The sequence below is a fragment of the Acomys minous genome, assembly GCF_964271855.1.
Source record: "Acomys minous genome assembly, chromosome: 8".
In the NCBI taxonomy this organism is placed as follows: Eukaryota; Metazoa; Chordata; class Mammalia; order Rodentia; family Muridae; genus Acomys; species Acomys minous.
In genome coordinates this window covers 5,651,791-5,668,525 of record NC_140489.1, presented here as the reverse complement: position 1 = coordinate 5,668,525, position 16,735 = coordinate 5,651,791, and the positions used below count along the sequence as shown (strand labels likewise).

At 42.1% G+C, this 16,735-nt stretch overlaps 1 pseudogene across 1 annotated transcript; it reads left to right on the top strand.

The window, feature by feature from the left end:
• Window positions 1-14,600: 14,600 nt before the first annotated feature.
• Window positions 14,601-15,128, top strand: LOC311603438 (phosphoglycerate mutase 1-like; annotated as a pseudogene). The gene has a single exon. The product of its transcript is annotated as a phosphoglycerate mutase 1-like (transcript).
• The last annotated feature ends 1,607 nt before the right edge of the window (window positions 15,129-16,735 follow it).

Here is a 16,735-nt window from a genome sequence, read left to right as displayed (position 1 = left end):
ACAGTTACAAGTGTCTGAGATTTGCCCTGTGTTTCTAGTGCAACTGGTAAGAAAACATCAGGAATACTTATGCTTCTGTCAATATTTCCACTTCCATATAAACAGAAATTGTGTGATTCATACTGTGCCTTACCTTAACTGGGTCCATATTTCTGCTGTGCGGGCAGAAGAGGGTAGCACATCCTCAGTGCATGTGCACGTCTCTCTCAATTCCAGCAGGAGCTGAGGATGAAATTTAGTCAGATGATGCACATTGGCTCTTAGTCATGTGAAAGCCAGATTAAGGAACTACTTAAATTTTTAGTGTCAATGGTGTAAATCTTCCTCTTTTCACTCACCTAGGAATTCCCACTTGTGAGGATGTAATTCACAAACATTTAGTATGAGTGATTAAAATTGTTTGTCTGAGAGGAGACCCAAAGGACTGAATTTCCTGCCATGTCAATATTCACCTGACCACCTGGGGACACATTACTTGGAGAGGTCCTGATTCACATTTGTTTGTGTATGTCTCCATCTGTCTGCCTGTTTGTCTATGTGTACTGTTTCGTTTCTCCTTGTCTCTACAGTTTGAAATGCATTACAAATCCAGGTTCCTAAATAAGATTATTGCATTCCTGAGGGATGGGAATGTCAGCTGTTCACAAAACCTCATAAAAAGAAGTAACAAGTGGGAGGGATCCAAGATGGTGGCACTTAAGAAACACCTTGTTTAAGTAGCAGGACAGCAATGACCGTTCATCCACCCAAAGACTAAGCTGAGGCCCAGAAAACATCAGCACCTGTAACACACAGGTGAGAGGTCTCCAAATTGTGCAGAGCACAGTTGAGTCTTGTCTCCAGCTACCCATAAAACCCACAAAAAAGACTCAGGTCCTCATAGTCAGAAGGCTGGCACCACACATCTAGCTGGAGGGAAGTCACTGGTTTCTGGGCTCATGTGCACTTGCCTGCCTGGTGGGAAGCTTCTGAAATCCCCAGAGCACAGAAAAACATTAGCATCTCTGGCTCCTAGTTCCAAGCATATACCAAAGTCTGGAACATGAGTGGATCCTACCATAGGTCACCTAAAAACCCAACAATAGGATCTGACTTGCCAAATAAGCACCGAGGCCCCTGGACAGGTGTGCAGAGTCTAAAATTCCAGGGGGCTGAAAGAGCCTTTGCTCACAAAAACACCAATATCTGGAGGTCCAAGCCCTGAGCAGACACCACAGTCGGGAACACACATAAACCTGGTGTCAGGTCTCTCAGAAAACCCACAGAAAGCTCAAGTTTGACAAACAGTGACCAGGATCCTGGGTTTTCCTGGATGTAGAACAACATCTGAAATCCCTAGGCACAGAAAGAGCCTTGGCTCACAAAAACACCAGTGTCGGTGGGTCCAAGGACCACACAAACACCATAATCTGGAACACAAGTAGATCTGACTTCAGGTCACCCAGAAAACCCACAGAACGCTCCAGGTGTCCAAGTAGCCATGGAACATAGGCTCCAACCAGAGACATCAAAATGGGAAGAGGCCAGCATAAGAACACAAGCAACAATCATCAGGTCAATTTGATACTACCAGATATCAGCAGGCCCACCATGACAACAAGCCCTGGAGATACTATCACAACCTATGCACAAGAGAAGGATTTCAAATATGAGATTATGAAAACGATAGATGCCTTAAAGGAGCAAAAATCCCTTAAACTAGAACAGGAATACAGAAAGAAAGACGTGCAAGCGTTGAACAAAGCACTTAAAGAAATTAGTGCAAGACAAGAAATGACAGTCAAACAGGAGAAGGAAATGAATAAAAGGTTTCAAACTCTAAAAATGGAGAAAGAATCTATAAATAAAACAAAATCTGAGATAATATTGAAAATGAAAATCCAGGGAAGAGGACAGCATCTACAGATACAAGCATTAAGAGCAGAATTCAAGAAATTGAAGAAAGAATATCAGGGATAGAAGCTATGACTGGAGAAATGGATAGAGTAGTTAAAGAAAATGTTACATCTATAAAGCTCCTGACACAGAATATGCAAATAATCTGGGAAACTATGAAGAGACCAAATCTAAGAATTAAGAATAGAAGAAGAAGAAGACTCCCAATTGCAAGGCCAAGAAAATATGTTTACCACAATCATAGAAGAAATTTTCCCCAATATAAATGGGAAATGCAGATAAATAAACAAGAGGCCTTCAGAACTCCAAATAGACTGGACCAGAAAAGAAAATCCTCCCACCACACCATAATCAAAACACTAAACATACAGTAAAAAAGAAATAATATTGAAAGCTGCAAGAGAAAAAGGTCAAGTCACATATAAGGCAAACTTATCAGAATTACACCTGACTTCTCAATGGAGACTATGAAATCCAGAAGGGCCTTCACAGATGTCATACAGACTCTAAGAGAGCACAGATGGCAACCCAGACTACTATACCAAGCAAAACTTTCAATCACCATAAATAAAAGAAGACATTCCATGACTAATCCAAGATCAAACAGTACCTAACCACAAATCCAACTGTAGAGAAGATACTAGAAGTAAAACTCCAACCCAACGAGGGTGACATTACCACAGTTTTTTTAATCCATTCTTCTGCTGAGGGACACTTAGGCTGTTTCCATGTTCTGGCTATTATGAATAAGGCTGTTATGAACATGGTTGAGCAAAATTTCTTGTTGTGTGCTGGAGCATCTTCTGGGTAGGCAGATTTTGGCCCAGGGGTCCCGCTCAAACTAAGGCACCAGCCAAGGACAATACAGGCGGTAAATTTTAAACTGCTACCCAGATCTAGCCAATGGTCAGAGCATTCTCCACAGTAGAGTGGAGAGTGGGGACTGACTTTCACATGAACTCTGGTGCCCCATATTTGACCGTGTCCCCTGGAGGGGGAGACCTGGTGGCACTCAGAGGAAGGATAGCAGGTTACTAAGAAGAGACTTGATACCCTATGAGCATATACAGGGTGAGGAAATCCCCATCAGGAATTGTCATAGAGGATGGGGGTAAGGGGAGGATACAAGAGATGGGATAACCATTGAGATGTATCAAGAATAAATTAATAAAAAATTAAAGAAAAAGAAAAGTAAAAGAGATGGAGGATGTCTCCCCAACTAGAACTCCTATTGAAACTCAAGAGTCACCTCATTGTAGACTAAAGGGTGTCACCAACATTCTGCTGTATCCTGTAGTGAAAATCAGGAGAATTTCTTTATCTTCGAAAAGGAATGAAAACATCCCAGGTGTACCTCTGCCTAAATGCAGGTGCACCACCATCACAAGCTATAAAAAGCCAAAAACTCACTTCGAAGCTATAAAGAGGGGAGCCTTTCACAGACCTGTGTTTCTTGAATTCTCCTATTTTCAAGCAGAAAAAGAATACGAGACCTCCTTAAAAAAGTACAAAGCAAACATAGTAACTGCTTTTGTTTGATGCTGAGGAAGGTGATCCTTCTTTTTTGCCTAATAGGGTCTAGGAGACAGTTCTCAATGGGCAGAACCTTCTCTTATCAGCATCTGGGTTGAGAATGTGCCCTGGACCTATACTTTGTAATTCTGTGGATTGGTACCAACATCTAGCTTCTCTGACTTCTTTATTTTTTTCTTAAGCAGGAGAATTACAGAGTGGAAAATTTATAAAGATAGGATGTAGATCTTGCATAAATCATTAACATCAATGTAAGACATACCATAAGTTGGTGAGAATTCCTTCTACTATTATTATTTGTTCATTTACCATGTGTCTGTGATCATAGTTAAGAGAATTAATGGTTTGTGTTCTGGGACAAGGTCACTGTTGTAAACTATGAGTGAGTACAATGCCATTCCTCAGTAGAATCAGAGTATGTCATGGTCCGTGGGCTAGCCCTTCGTGTTATTATTTTGCAGTATATAAGTGTGAATAGTAAGGGCTTCAGGTTTTGATCTGTGAACAAAATATAAATAGTCTGGTTCTGAAATTTGAAAAAAATAATGTTTGTATTTTGTATTATTAATTTATACCATTTAATTATATTTAAACTTTCTAAAATGTTAAAAGTCCTCTTGGAGTAGTTTACATCACTTAGAATACTTTAGAGTTATCAATATTTTTAAGCTTTTACCTAATAGGTAACCAATTCTAAAAGTCTATAATTCACAAAACAACTAAGTACTATAGATAGTAATAGTGTTATTTAATGTGGGAACAGAATACGACAGATTTGAGGCTACCAGGTACTGCTGAACTTTGTTTTCATGTCTGCTCAGCCTGAATCAGGTCACTCAACTTATCTGTGATCATCTTCCTGACCAACAAAACCGTTGGGGCCCTTCTGTTATTTCTATGAAATCTATTTACAGAAACATCACACATGATTTATAAAACAGTTATTAATTTTTGAGTTGGTATTAGACACCAAAGTGAAATTTCCTCATGGTCAGACAGAATTAGGGAAAGAGCATCACAGAAGTCATGCCTGCTTATCATTTGCTATCAGGGGACACACTATAAGGACTCTCATGCTGGTGCTTTGGATTGAGGTGTGGAGTTGCCAGGATTCTGTGTCTCATCACCTGGCTATGTTTTCTTTCTAATTCTCCAGAAATAATCAGAAGATATAATCAAGAGGAGGATTTCAAGGACCAGCCACACACCATTGCTACCTCTGCTCTACTCCAGAGGAAAATACTTGTCTTGCATACTTGTTTAAAAATTTACTTACAGCTATATGGATATTAAGATTATATATTTGGGGACACAATGTTAGAATCTCAAGAACATGCTCTATATTTTCTTGGTCAAAGAGAAATGTTTGAGACATAGTAATGCTTGACCTTAGCTCTGATATATTTTTGATCTAACCAATCTGTTTAAAAAATTTGCACTGCTCACCCAGTATTACTCCCAGCACATAAGCTGATGCTCAACTTGACCCACATAAGTATTGCAGTGCATCCATTGCTTCCAGAAAGGTGTGGAATTTTAAGATACACTGTCCTGATCTCATGGTTTACAATCTACTCAATTTGGCCTTCAATCCTCATCACACAGTACTGGTGTCAGTAGAAGAGTTTCCAGGGAAGCCCAGCCTCAGATGAGCAGATTCTCTTTTCCTTTTCAAAGCTGCTCAAGTGCATTAGCATGGGTCCCACAGACAACCATGAATCTCTCAATGACACTTTTCCAACTCACACCAGGTTCTTCCTCTCAGCTGCACCAGATTTCACGAAGAGCAACTGTGGATGCTTTGTAAGCTTCAAAACACCAACAAGACCTGAGCATTGCAGAATTGGCTGTCTGAGGGAAGGGCTGAGGAGAGATGGGGCAGGGACTGTAGCTGATAGCAGCTGGGAAATATACACAGGGGTCTGAGAATTTCATGATTTGAGGTACACAACACACCTGGTGAAAATTCATCATTTTGTCCTTGGAGATGTAAAGTAATTTTTATCAAGAGAAAATGCACAAAATTAAATGTCAAAATGACAACCATCTGTATCTTTCATTGGATCCTCTTGGTTCAGAAGAAATAAACAATGGAGATTTCAGTTTCCAAGCGACCTTGGAAAATTATAATATCTCAAGGAAGCCTCCGTTTGTTTATCACACGAGCTGAAGTACAGATATTGAATTACAGAATTGCAAATTGTCAAACTTCTTACAAAAATTGCACTCAACAAGTGCTATAATTTCAGTCTATTAATGAAATATAAGTATTTTCAGAAGCAGAGAGACTCACATAGTATATACTCGCTTATATATATCTGGACATTAGGCCAAGGGGCATGTCTCATGAAAGTCTTCACTTACCAGGGAAATGGGATAGTGGTGATGACATCCTAGTGTGGGAGAAATATAGGAGATAGGGAATAGATTGGTCCAGAGGGTTCTAGAAATCTACAAGAAGAACTCTGTGATTGGCAGATCTGGGCCCAGGGGTCCTGCTCAATCTATGGCACAAACTAAGGACAATATGTGCAGTCATCATCAAACCCCTACCCAGACCTAGCCAAGGGACAGAATATTCTCCACAGTTAAGTGGAGACTGGGATTCACTTTCACACGAACTCTGGTGCTCCATATTTGGCCATGTTCTCTTGATAGGGAAGACTGGTGGCACTCGGAGGAAGGATAGCACACTACCAAGAAGAAACTTGAAACTCTACCACCATATTCAAGGGGAGGAGGTCCCCATCAGTCACAGTCATAGGGAAAGGGAATGGGGTGAAAGCAGGAGGGAAGGAGGGAGGAATGGGAGGATGCACGGGATGGGATAGCAATTGAGATGTAATATGAATGATTTTATTTTTCAATAAAAACATAAAAAAAGAAATCGGATTGATATATTGAAAGGAAATTCATTGTCCTCTTTAAATACTGGAGGAACTATGAAATGAAACCATAAAAAATAATGAGAGAGGAAGAAAAGAAATGCGACCCATTGAGTGGTCAGGAGCTGTTAGTAGCTAACTTAAGCTCAGTCATTATCACTACCTACTTTGGCCTCACTTCTCAGTGCTGAGCCTCACATGCATTTTAATAACAGCCCTACAGCTGGTCAGGGATCGCTCTGTTGTGTATGGTTTGTGTGAGGATGATGGAGAGACTGAAGGCCATCTGGTTTCATGGTCACCGGCCCTGCCTTATTCCCCTATTGGCTCTAAATTGAACCCCAAACAGTCCCTAGCTAGAGGATCTTACCCAGTATCTGCTCTGAGTTTTGGATTCCAAAGTCTCAAGGGTACTTTGATTCCTCAGGATCTGATCCTGGTCCCCATATAGAATCCTGTGTGCTCTTTGGGATGCTCTGCAGATTTTTCAAGTCAGAGTTTGTTCTACACTTTAAAATAATTTATGAGCTTGGAAACTGTTCTGTGCTTAAAGTTCTTACCACATAAGAACAAAGACCAGAGTTTGGTGCTCCATAAGTACAAAAAGAGGAAGGTGTGGTAGCCAAGAACTAATCCCACCTGTGGGACCTTTGAACAGTATGATCCAAGGGACTCACTAGTCAGGCAGTCTATCCAGATGCTGAGATCCAAGCCATGTGATGGAACGTTTTTTTTCAAAATTATCATGTAGATTGATAGAAGAAGACATGTCAACATGTGCACACACACACACACAAACACACACATACACACACACAGACTCACACACACATAGAAAGTGAGAGAGAGAAAGAGAGACATAGACATACAGAGAGACAGAGAAAAACACTATAAAAACACATATCACAATGGAAAATTGAAAGTTGAGAAAACATTTGGACAATTCAAGTATTACTTTACACTGTACTTGTAGAGAGAATCTCTATGGAAGGCAGGCCAAACACAGAAGAATCCAGCCCTCCATGTGCTTCAGGACTCTGAACAGTCTATAACTCTCTCACTCAGATCTCTGTGTGCTCTCAGCGCCCCCTGCTGATCATCAGCTCCCTGCAGGGAGGTTTGAGGTTGAGTTCTCAGTGTCACTCACTCACTGTTTGTCTGGTACAGTAATATGTGGCTGTGTCCTCAGACCTCAGACTGTTCATGTCCAGGTACAGGGTGTTCTTGGCATTGTCTCTGGAGATGGTGAATCGGCCCTTTACGGCATCAGCGTAGTAGATGTAACTACTACTAGGACTAATGAATGCAACCCATTCCAGCCCCTTGCCTGGAGCCTGGCGAACCCAGCTCATATCATAGCTATCAAATGTGAATCCAGAGGCTGCACAGGAGAGTTTCATGGACTTTCCAGGCTGTACCAAGCCTCCTCCGGATTCCACCAGCTGCACCTCACACTGGACTCCTGAAAACATGGAGAATACTGGTTAGAAAATCGTCATAATGTTTCTCTTTCTGATGCCCACACAACACACAGCATCTCTTCTCCATAAATTACCTTTTAAAATCAAGACAAAGAAAACCAAGCTGATCCCCAAGTCCATGGTGAGTGGTCTGTGTTCAGTGCTGATCACTGAATAGGAGGATCTGGGAATCCAGGGCTGAGCTCCTGTGCCAGAGCTGCAGGGTCAGGGCAGGACTGTTTTTCATGGGCACAGAGAAGCCTCATTTGCATGTCTTCTTGCTGTAGCAGGCTGTGTTGTTTGACCTGGGCAGGAAGCAGTGCTCAGAGTTAATATAAGGCATCAACGACTGATGACAGTTACAGAAGTTAACACAGAATGGTTGCTCTGTATGTAGCTTCCCATGGTTAAGGATCCATCCTACTGTATTTAGTTCTCCTTTGTGCACATGCACACAGCATGTTGTCATAACATACTGCTATGTCTTCCCAGTATGAATGTTAAATTAAATAGATCCTCAAACAGTGTTGTGAGGAGCTCAGTGTATAAGAGCTCAGTCTTTCCTACTGCCTGAAGTGGACATGATTTATCTCTGATATGTCTCTTGGACCTGGTCATGAAAATGCAGGGACGTAATTAGAATTCTTTCCTTCTGATTAGGACACGGGGAACTTTTGATAAGTTTACTCATTTCTGAGAGAACTCTCTCCTATTAATGTAGCTGGCTTGTAAATATGTCATCCTTTGTTTACTGCCGGTCTTCCCTCAGTGGTTGCAATGGAGACATTCTTATTTGCCTCACACTGACTTGTTTTACAACTGAACTCTTCTCATGATTTCTTCAAATTCTGTCCACCACTCTCATCCTTCATCTTTACAGCAGACAACACGTCACTGCCTCTGTGTTAGGCTTCATTTCATTTTCCCAGATTTATATAATTAGTATAACCGTTACTTTTAGTTGATTTTTAGTCTGATTTTGGTCTTGTTTCTCCAGTTCTCTTGTTTCCCTCCTACTCATCCCCTTTCTCTCACCACACCTCACCTTTGCTTTCACATTATTCCCCTGTCCTTCTCACCCTTGCCACTGACTTAAGAAATCTTCCTTCCTAGCATTCCAATTCTAGTTTAGATCCCTACAAAAAGAAGCCCAAACCCGTAACACACACAATCCATTTCCTGCATGTGATAGAAACAGGCAGGTTTGTTCTTCCCAATCTTCATTATCTTGTTTGATATAAAGACTTCCAGTTTCATCCATGTTCATCTAAAATGTAGAAGATTTTTAGGTAGATGTGGAATAGATGTAAGGCTTGGAGCATGCGAGGTGTGCTGTGAGGTGCTGTCTTCTGGATAAGACATGCCCATTTGTTTTCATTACATCGTGATTGTATTCCTCTCACTCTTACTTTCCATTCCCACCCACCTATCATCTTCCACTCTCTTCCTCCCCACTAGACCTATGACAGGTGGGATCCTCTTTCCCTACCTTATTACCACAGCTTATTAGGTCTCATCTGAGTACCCTGCATCCGTTCCTCTGAATCCCTTAGGGAATCTTCCCCAAGGGCACCAGAGTTGATGTCATAGGCTGTCCTCTGATCTCCTTCCCCTTTTCCCCACATGAAAAATGAGATATCCATTGGCTTCATCAGCACAGGATGTCTAGGTTCTCTGCTGGCAATGTCGTTGGTTGGTACACGAGTTCGTGCAGGACCCACCCGGCTCCAGGTCCACCAGCCTTGATAGTCTCCTTGTGAAGCTCCTGGCAAACACCCCCTGCATCCCTGTTCTTCCATCCACAGCTCTTCCATACAACTCACAGCTCTTTGCCCAGGGTCTGCCTGGGAGTCCTAGTATCTGTCCCAATCCCCTGCTGGGTGGAGTCTCTAAAGGTCATCTAGTCAGGGCCAGAGCTCAATAGTCTCCATTTTTTAAAACTTTTCCACTTCAATGGTGACATTTAGCTGGGTAGAGACTGTTCTTTTTTACAGAAAGGTGAGATGAATAGCTCCTTCTAATTTCTCCCTCCATCTTTTTTCAATATATTTTCTTTTTATTAAGTGATCAAGTCTGGGAACACTAGAGTTCATTTTATGGGGCAGTCCCTGATCCCTCAACAATGTTGGAGAATAAGGTGTCCATTGGCTCTATTTGAACAGGGGATCCAGGTGTGGTACATGAATTGTTCTTGTTTGGTGCAACAGTTTAGAAAAATGCAAATAGATGCATATTTATTACTCTGCACAATACTAAACTCCAAGCAGTTTAAAGACCTTAACATAAAACCAGTCACACTAAATCTGCTAGAAGAAAAACAGGGGAATATGTGTGAATTCATTGGAGCAAGAGACAACTTCCTCAACAGAATACCAGCAGCTCAGGTTCTAAGGTCAACAATTAATAAATGAGACCTCATGAAACTGAAAGTCTTATGTAAGACAAAGGACACTGTCAACAGACCAAAACAAAGCCTACAGACTGAGACAATATCTTCACCAACCCTATATCTAACAAAGGGCTACTATCCAAGATAGATAAAGAACTCAAGGAGTTAAGCACCACTAAACCAATAACAGAATTTTAAAAATGCAGTATAGAGCTAAGCAGAGAATTCTCAACAGCATAATATTGAATGGGCAAAGATACTTAAAGAAATGCTCAGCATCCTTAGTCATCAGGAAAATGCATATCAAAACACTCTGTGAATCCATCTAATACATTAGAATGGCTAAGAACAAAAACTCAAGTGACAGCAGATGCTGGTGAGGATGTGGAGAACAAGGAACACTCCTCCATTGCTGGTGTGAGTACAAACTAGTTCAACTACTTTGGAAATCAATCAGACATTTTCTCAGAAACTCAGAATAATACTACCTTAAGTCCCTGCCATGAGAATGGGGAAGTAGAAGGTTCCAGATGATCCTAGAAATGAATAAGAAGACCGTAGAGGCTGATGGATCTGGACCCAGGGGTACCGCTCAAACTACTGTACCAAGGACAATGTATACAGTAAACTTAGAACCCCTATTCACATCCAGTCAATGAACAGCATATTCTCTAAGGATGTGTGGAGAGTGGAGACTGACTCTGACATGAACCCTGATGTGCCCTAGTTGACCACTTCCCCTTGGTGGGTAGGCCTGGTGGCACTCAGAGGAAGGGAATTCAGGCTACCAGGATGAGACCTGATAAACTGTGATAATATGGTGGGGGAGAAGGTCCCCTTCTGTCAGAGACCTAGGGAATGGGAAAAGTGTTAAGAAAGGATAGAAGGGGAAAGGGGTAGATTGACATGAGGGGATAACAACTGAGACGCAATCTGCATAAATTACCTAGATAAAAAAAGACCCAGCATTACCTCTCAAGAGTATATACCCAAATGATGCTCTACCATACAAGAACATTTGTTCAACTAAGTCATAGCTACCTTATTTGTCATAACCGGAATCTAGAAACAACCTAGACGTCCCTCAAGAAAAGAATGGATAAAGACACTGTGGTATATTTACAAAATGGAATAGTGTTCAGTTATGAAAATCAAAGAAATCTTGAAATTTGCAGACAAGTGGATGGGAGTAGGAAAATCATCCTGAGTGAGGTAACCCAGACCCAGAGTGGTGCACATAGTATATACTCACTGGTTCATGGATGTTAGTCAATATAGATGTCCTCTGAGAGACTCCACCCATCTGGGGGAACAGGACACATGTTGGGCCTCTCATATGGACTCTTGGTGCAGTATTGATAGTGGTATGGAAGAATGAGGTGATAGGAGGACCCAGAGCCCTCAAGAACTCCACAAGGAGATCAGGAAGCCCTGTGGATCTGGACTTTGAGGGGGGTCAGCATGATGATTTTAAATATTTATCTGAGAGGAGATCCAAGAGATTGTCCGTGCTGACATGGAAGTTGGCTCACATAGTCACCTGTCTTTCAAGGACCCTATATCTAAGCAGTAGTCTCACTACCTCCTCATCTGGGCCATCTGTCTTTCTGACTCTATGTACGTTTATGTCTCTTTTCTTTTCTCTTTAAAGCTTGAAACACATTATCAAGCCAGATTGCTTAATAAGATTATTGCATTAGAGAGGGAAGGGAAGGCCAACTGTTCACAACACCGTATAAAAAGAAATATCATGCAACCAGACATGAGAGTTATGTTATCTGAAGCCATCAAAAGGATAGAGAAGCCTAAATTATGTCCAGAAGTGGAGAGGAGGCCATGGTTGAAGAATAGTAACCCTTGGCTTGAGAACAAGGGATCGCAGGGCTTTTCTCCATGCTCTGGTAATGTAAAGCAACAGGGAAGGGAGAGAAGAGTCCAAACTAAGCTGTTCAGTCAGAACTCAAGAACTTCCACCAATTTTTTTATTTGCATTAGACACCCCATATGTTTTGTCCCTTATTTCTCTGTACAAAATATTTGTTTTGTGTGTCAGTGGTGGAGAGAGATACTGACATTGAGATGACAGCTAACCCCTGTAAGTTCTGATGGACACCTACCACTAGGTGTGCCTCATGTCATTTGTTCATAATACTTTGAAGGTTCTTGAAAGTTACTAAAAGCCTATTGAATAGAACATTAAAAACCTCGTACTCCAGCCGGGCGGTGGTGGCGCACGCCTTTAATCCCAGCACTCGGGAGGCAGAGGCAGGCGGATCGCTGTGAGTTCGAGGCCAGCCTGGTCTACAAAGGAGTCCAGGACAGCCAAGGCTACACAGAGAGACCCTGTCTCGAAAAACAAAAAAAAAAAAAAAAAAAAAAAAAACCCTCCTACTCCAATATTCTGAATAGCTGCTTGTTTACCAACAGTGTCTTCCTTCCACCACAAATTGGACTCCTTTAAAGCCTGATGAGTTTCTGATGAAGTCTGGAGTCAGCCTTATCTTAATGTTTTTTCCTCAAGAGTCCTCTGAATACTCTGTAGCTGTTTGTTTTGGGTACATCGTAGGTTATTCTTGGAATCTTATCTTCTCAGAAGCTCTGGGCAAATCTAATTCAATGTCTTGGGGACAACTCACTTAATTACCTAATGGATCTCCCTGCGAAGCACAGAATCTTACAAGTGTTCCTGTCAGTGTCCTTCTCTCTGCTTCAGTTTGTCAATCTTTCTTCAGACACTCACAGCTTCTCGAAGATATTCCTCTCCTCTTTGTGTTTATCTCACATGAAGAATTACTTTAAAAAGGGATAAAATTGGAACATATAATTTTGAGAAGATTCATTCTCTTAGCAAATATATGAATAATATGGATAATATTTTATTTAACAATATGATTTAAATTATCAAGGACCTATGTCTGTGGTTTTTAAATTTACATTTATGATTTAAAATGTATTCACTTTACATACGAATTGTAATCCCCTCCCCTCATCTCCTGGTCTCACCCTCCCTTCTTCTTCCTCCCTATACCTTTCTTGTGTTCCCCAGCAACAGGGATCTCTTTTCCAGTACCAACTGACCCCAGGCTAACAGTTCTCATCAGGGCTGACTGCATCCTCTTTCTCTGTGGCATGGCAAGGCACCGAGTCTGGGGGAAGAGCTTAATGAGCAGCCAACAGAGTCCATATCAGGGACAGTCCCTGCTACCCTTAATAAAGGATACGCATGGAGACTGAACTGCCTATTTACTACATCTGAGCAAGGGGCCTATGTCCTCTTTATAGACTTTTTTTGGTTCATCAGCCTCTGCCATCCCCTCATTCCTTTGCTCAGTCTGGTTGGCTTTGTTGGTCTTCTTGTGGAGCTCCTGTACCATCTGGGTCCTTCTATCCTCACTCCCACACTTCTGTATGACTCCTTGTGCTCTGTCAAAGTTTGGCTGTGAGAATCAGCTTCTCTACTTCAGCTTCTGGAGGTATTGGATGGAGTCTTTCAGAGGACATGTATGGTAGGCTCGCATCTTGTTCCCTCTCTTCAAATGTTTCCAGAGTCCATTCCCTTTGTTCTTCTGAGTGAGAATTAAGCATTCTCCCTAGGGTCCTCCTTGTTAATTAGCTTCTTTAGGTGTTTGTATTATAATATGGTTATTCTGTATTTTATGGATAATATCACTTATAAGTGAGTATATACCAAGTGTGTCCTCCTGGGTTAATTCACTCAGGATGACTTTTTCCAGTTCCATCCATTTGCCTGCAAATTTCATGATGTTCTTTTTTGATAGCTGAATAGTATTCAATTTTTGCATGTCCCCGAATTTTTTTATTCCTTCTTCCGTTGAGGGACATCTGGGTTGTTTCCAGTTTCTAGTTATTACCAATAATGCCACTATGAACATAGTTGACCAAATGTCGTAGTTATATATGTTGGTCTTCAGGTAGACCTGTTGGTAATTTTCTGAGAAAGTGCCAATTTGATTTCGAAAGTGCTTGCACAAGTTTGCACACCCACCAGCAACAGAGGAGTGTTTCCTTATCTCCACATTCTCACTTGAATCTTTGATCTTAGCCATTCTGATAGTTGTAATATAGGATCTCAGTGTCATTTCTATTTGTATTTCTCTGATGGCTAAGGACATTCAACATTTCTTTAAGTGATTCTAGGACATTTGATATTCCTTTGTTTTGAATATGATTGAGTTGCTCCACATCTCCTGCCCAGTGTCTGCCTAAAAGCTAGTGCTGATCTGGCATGTCAAGAGTGCCTGGAACCTGAGAACCATTTCACAGCTGGCACAACACCAACCTGAGCCCAGCCGGCCAAGAGGAGGCTGTGTGCAGAGGACAGATGTTGTGAGATTCTGGCTAAGAATATGACATCTTTACTTTCATGAAGAAGAGAGCAATTGGACCCTCTGAACAGATCTGGATGCCTCTGAGCAGATGGGACTGAGGGTTGTCAGGAAGAGGCACATCAATGAGTGACACTGTGGAGAACTAACTGGTCTTAATAAAGCAGAAACTGTTGCTATGCATGGTGAGGCACAGGTGAAGATCTGGAGGCAGTCTTACCATGTGCTATCACATCCGATGTAGTGGGATCATCCCTTCTACAGCAACACCAATAAAGATTGCAGGTACTCAGATCTTACTGAGGACAAGCTACCTTCCTGTGAGAGCCTGAACGACACTATTGACAGAGCACTTCCCTTCTGGAATGAAGAAATTGTCTCCGAGATCAAGGAGGTCTTGCCTGCTGCCCCTGCTAACAGCCTTCGGGGCCTTGTCAAGTATAAGGAGGGTTCCCCAGAAGAGGCCATCATGTAGGTGAACCAGCTGACCAGCATCCCCATCATCTATGAATTGGACAAGGACTTCAAGCCCATGAAGCCCATGTTCTTCCTGGGAGATGAGGAGACGATGCACAAAGCTACGGAAGCTGTGGCTGCTAAGACCAAGGTCAAGAAGTGAAGGCAAGGAGGCTGACTACTACTCCAGAACAGCCTGCCTGCCATTTTGTGCCTACTGCGTCCTTCCCCACACCTGTCACACTGACTACATCTTCAGGATCTTAACTTTAACTTGTCACTGCAGATGGGGCCCTGTGGCTCCCATTTCCATTTTAGTATTGTATCCCCTGCATCCACTCCCTTCATAGATTCTAGTCAGAACAACACCTTTGACGGTGCAGGTTCTTGATTCTCATGCAGGGACAGCTCCTCTTACCAGGAGAGGTGAGAGCTAGTGATCACAGTTTTCCTCAGTCCTTTGTTTACTCTGATTAGGAACTGGTCATGGAAATGTATGATTAAACTTTCCTGAGGATTGTTTAAGAAATAATAATCAGGTTATACTGACAATTTTTTGGAAATTGATTTTTTTCTGTATGTTTATTGTAGGTTATACAGATTGTTTGCATTTCCTTGATAGATTCTTCTCTTGCCTTGTTGAGTTTGAATGCCCTGTTGATTGTAAAAGATATGAAAAATCATAATGTCATCTGTAATAACAAATTAAACTTCACTTAAAAAAAAGAGTACTGGGCTTGGCCCAAGGAGAATAGCAAGCAAGTAACAGACATGAGAGAGTAAGCTAGAGTGAAACAGACAGCAAGGGAGATACATAGATGGGGAACAGCAAGCAAGAAGAGAGTTAGAAAAAACAAGAACATGCAAATCCCTATTTTTAATGAAAAAGTAACTTTCATCACTACCTCCCTGTATGTGAGAGTTTTGTGCCACTAGGACTGGGATGTCTAACTCCGAGTGTTCTGCTCAGTATTTTCCAGTACTGTAGTGGAAACCTGTTCGCATGTCAGGCCATCAGTCACACTTCCCATAGATCACGTGCCCAGATCCCTCTCCTGAAGCCCTGAAACACTTACAGCTTGGAAAGGTCACCAGGCAGAGGAGCAGCAGCAGGACAGCCATGCTCTGATGGAGGCACCAGTGAGAAGGACATGGGCTTCTCAGCTAGGCCTGGGCTTTCAGCCTGAGGCTGAGGGCTGCTTTGCATTGGGGGAGGGTCCTGAGAGGATAAGAGGAAGCACAGGGCAACTTTCCAGATTCACTTCCAGGTGACTGAGGTTTGCCTTGTACTACCTTTCTATTTTAATAATAATTAAAAGCATTTATTTATTAACTTTACATCCTGACCACAGCTCCATCTCTCCTCTCCTCTCTTCCCTGTCCAAACTTGCCTTTCTCTCTCCCATCCATCCCCCCTATTCCCAGAACAAGGGAGCTCCCAAACCCACCCACCCCAGTTCAGCAATCATATCAGGACTAAGGATGTCTTCTTCACCTGTGGCCTGTCAAGACAGCCCCACCTAACGGAGGTGATCAAAATCAAGAGCAGAGTCCATATCAGACACAGCCTCCCAGTACCTTCCTAGGGGACCTGCATAATACTCGAGCTGCCCATCTGCTACATCTGTGCAGGTGCCTAGGTCCAGTCTATGCATTGTCCTTGGCTCGTGCTTCAGTCACCTATATGGTCTACATATGTTGGCACTCAGAGAAAGGATAGAAGGCTACTAAGAAGAGACTTGATATCCTATAAACATACACAGGAGGTGG